Here is a 3753-nt window from a genome sequence, read left to right on the forward strand (position 1 = left end):
GCGCGCACACACACACGCAGAGGGGGAGAGACGGATGGAAGAACGGGAAATGGGAGTATTGGATTCACAATAAAAGTGGACAATTAAAAAAAGAATAATAAAATCTAAAGACGAAAGCGCAGAAAAATGAATGCAGGGCTGGGAATTATACAAATAAATATGATAAAACAACAAAGTATGACTTTGGATAGTTCAAAGACATCATTTCATTGTCTTTAAAACCCACTTACTACTTTTATCATGATTTCAATATATTTCAATATAACTAACAATATGATGTCTACTTAAACAGTAAAAACTATTAGTTTAATAGTGACTCATTATCTGAATACTTCTCTCATGACATCATTTGGACAGAAACATTTGGAGAAAGTTTGCCTTTGTTTATTTGTTTCATTGACTCCTGACAGCAGTTAATCAAGATTTTGGAATATTTTGGGGAAGATTACCAACCTTGCCTTTAATTGCAAAGCAAATCCTATTATTTGTCTCACAAATGTGTCAAAGGTAAGTTTCACTTTCAGCTCAGTTTCCTGCTCAGCGACAGCTGTCTGATGGTGGTGCAACGAGTTGTTTTCTCTAAAATACCTTTTGCATTTCTTTGGTTTGTCATGAATTCCTCACAGATTCCCCACCCCTCCCCTCCCCATACCCCATATCTGCTTACTAAAACATGACCAAATATAGATCATACAAACTCATTTCAAAATGCAATCCATCCATCCTCTTTTTTTAGAATGTGAGTCCCCGCTGTCGATCCCCCTCCCTCAGTATAGACTTTTATTTTGACGGTTGTGTGAGGAAGTGATGAGCTGTGATCCGCTCTGTCTTCACAGCTGCAATTTAACTTCTGTCCATAATTAGTGAGCAACTGGATCCGGGCTGCAGGCCAATTCTCACTGAACATTAAGAAACCGAAGGGCCCCTGATGTTGCAGATGTGTGTGTGTGTGTGTGTGTGGTTTCTCGGTAAGGTTGAGATCATCTAAACTCTCTCGTCTGGTTTCCTAAACTCAGCCTTAGTGTTCCTGCAGGTCCTGGAGGACACATTTGGACCGTACGTTCTCGTAATGACAGCTTTCCCTTTTTTTTGTTGTTCGGTCGTATTTTAGGGCCAAATAAAAAGTTTAACCTCTCCGCCTTGTTTGAAACATCGAGGCAAAATGTTTAGCAAGGCCTCGGCCACTTGATGAGCTAGAATGGCCTATTTCGGAGCCCAATGGGGGGGAAAAAAAGCAACAGAAAACGCACTCTCATTTATTCTTTTTTCGAAGAAAAAAAAAAAAACGTAGCTCAGCGTTTTCTAAAATTGGTGCCGTCCAGCCGCCGCGTTGAGCTGCGTTTGTTTGTGCAGCTCAGACAGAAGGTTCCGCAGCAGCCGTGTGGCGTGTTTCCGTAGCGGAACGGGTGCCTTTTTCCACGGCGTCTGGTTCCTCGACTCCCTCAGCCTCCCTGCAGCCCCGTGCACCTGATGTGGAAACACAAGGCCTGACAAATAGGTGATTGAGATCAACACAGACTGTTGGTAACTAATCAGTGGGTCATTTTCCCCATCAAGCGTTCAGTTGCTGGCAAAAATCGCCCAAGAAAACGTCCTCAATTGTCCTGAATTGCCCAGAAGTTATTCAGATGGCTTCCACTCAGGAGTCACAAAACCATAAAATCAATATTTAAGAAGCAGGAATAAAGTTTTATAAAGTGGAGGATTCAGATGGATGACGTCCACGCATTTGATGCCATCTCCTCCTCCTCCTCCTCCTCCTCCTCCTCCTCCTCCTCCTCCTCTGTGACAGCGAGCGTTCTTCAGCTGAACTGAACAGTGGTTGGAACCAGTTGGCACAGAGGAAACTATTTTTAACCCACACAAACATCAAAGCTGCTGACCTACACAACTTTTTAAAAGCCCGGGCCCTCCTGGAGAAAATTGCCGTAAAGGAAAAAAAAAAAAAAAAAAGCAAAGAAAAACAGAACCCTGCCTTCGGGTTTTCCACAGAAAGATCCTACAGAAAGGCCCTGTGAGAGAAAAAGTTAAAGATCTAATCCTCCTAACGGGACGGATTCTGAACCTCGGGCCCTCAGGCTTTAAAAAAAAAAAAAAAAAAAACAACATTCATGCTACAAAGCCACGAGTGATAAAGGACGAAAACCACAGCAAAGACAAAAGCTTTATTTCCATCGTGGTCCCCTGTGGAAAGATACATCTTTCGGTTACAGACGCGAGGAACCAAGTCCCATCGCTTCTGACGCCAGGAAGGAGCCTCCAAAAACCGTCCAGACCCGAAACCCGGCGTCGATTGGCGTGAACGCCTCGAGGGGGAGCGAGGTCAGAGGAACACACGCCGAGAGACCAGAACAACTGATGTGCAAACACAGAGGGAGGGGTGTGGGGGGAGGGGGGGGGGGGGGCATCGGTTGTCAGGTGGAATTTTTGGTTTTATTCATAGCAACGCCTCAATCTCTGTGTGTGTGTGAGAGAGAGAGAGAGAGAGAGAGAGAGAGAACATCGGGGAGAGAAGAATCTTCCATTCAGACGGCTTGGCAGCGACACACACACACGCCTTTCCTCAAGAAGCAGAGAGGTTACTTTAGTTCAACTGAGAGGCAGCGCGAGTGTGTGTGTGTGTGTGTGTGTGTGTGACAGGGAGGGAGAGAACAGGGGAAAGAGAGAGAGAGAGAGAGAGGAGGAGGAGGAGGGTGAATGGTGCACATTTCCTGCACTGGAGGGAGTGTTTCTGCATCCGCTCGGAGCCTTTGAGCACACGGGCGTCTAAAGGAGCGAAAGATGGCGGGAATGTGTGAAAGTAAAACTATTCTCTTCAAAATGTGTGTGTGTGTCAAAAGGAAAAAGAAGAACCAACACACGACAAGGAAGTGAATGTAAAGCAGGGGAAAGGAAACAAAGAATTTAAAAATATACATTTTTCAGGATTTCTCTGCATGTGATTGTTCATTTTTTCTTAAATTCTTCTTATCAGATTTGAGTGAAGGTTTAGGAGTTTCCACCAGTTTAACATTAAATCATTAAACCTGAACAATTCCCTCTCCACAAGAGGCCGCCGTTTACCCATCATTCACAGGGCCTCCGTTCTTTGCTTGGCTTTCCTTAGATCACAAGCTGCTCCCCCCCCCCCCACCAATGGTCATAAAACATTGTTTTTTGCTGAGGAGAATTATTACACATCTGAGGGATGGTTCATTTTTCAGGGTCATGGTTAGTGGGGAAAGTAGGATTCTCCCAACCAAAGCTGTGTGTGTGTGTGTGTGTGTGTGTGTGTGTGTGTGTGTGTGTTCTTATTAGCAGAAACCATATCGCTGCACTTGGTGACTACAAACAGCTAAAGATTTGAGGCTTTACAATCGATCCCAGACGTGTTCTTCCTGCCAGTTACACGGCTTTTTCATCCAGGAAGAAGATGATCATCAGGAGAACTGGACGAGTCTCAGAACACTCTTCTATCTAATGGATGAAGACATTTCTTTGCCGTCACTTGACCGACTCAGGGTGTCTCTGTTGTACCTTCAGGTGCCACCGCGCTGGATTCCGTGCGACACCGAACACATGCTGGTGACCGTAAAACACACTGCGCGGAAGGCGTATTTATAGCGTGATGTGTATGCGCTTTATGGCCGTCTCGCCCTCTGCTCGGTTGTCCCATGTCACCACGCGCCGACGGTATGTCATCCATACGTCTCCTCGCCACGTTTCACATTCTGATGCGTCCGACTGAGTGAAATACCCGGGATGAAACTCATG

Source organism: Pungitius pungitius, chromosome 13 (genome assembly GCF_949316345.1).
Source record: "Pungitius pungitius chromosome 13, fPunPun2.1, whole genome shotgun sequence".
Lineage (NCBI taxonomy): Eukaryota > Metazoa > Chordata > Actinopteri > Perciformes > Gasterosteidae > Pungitius > Pungitius pungitius.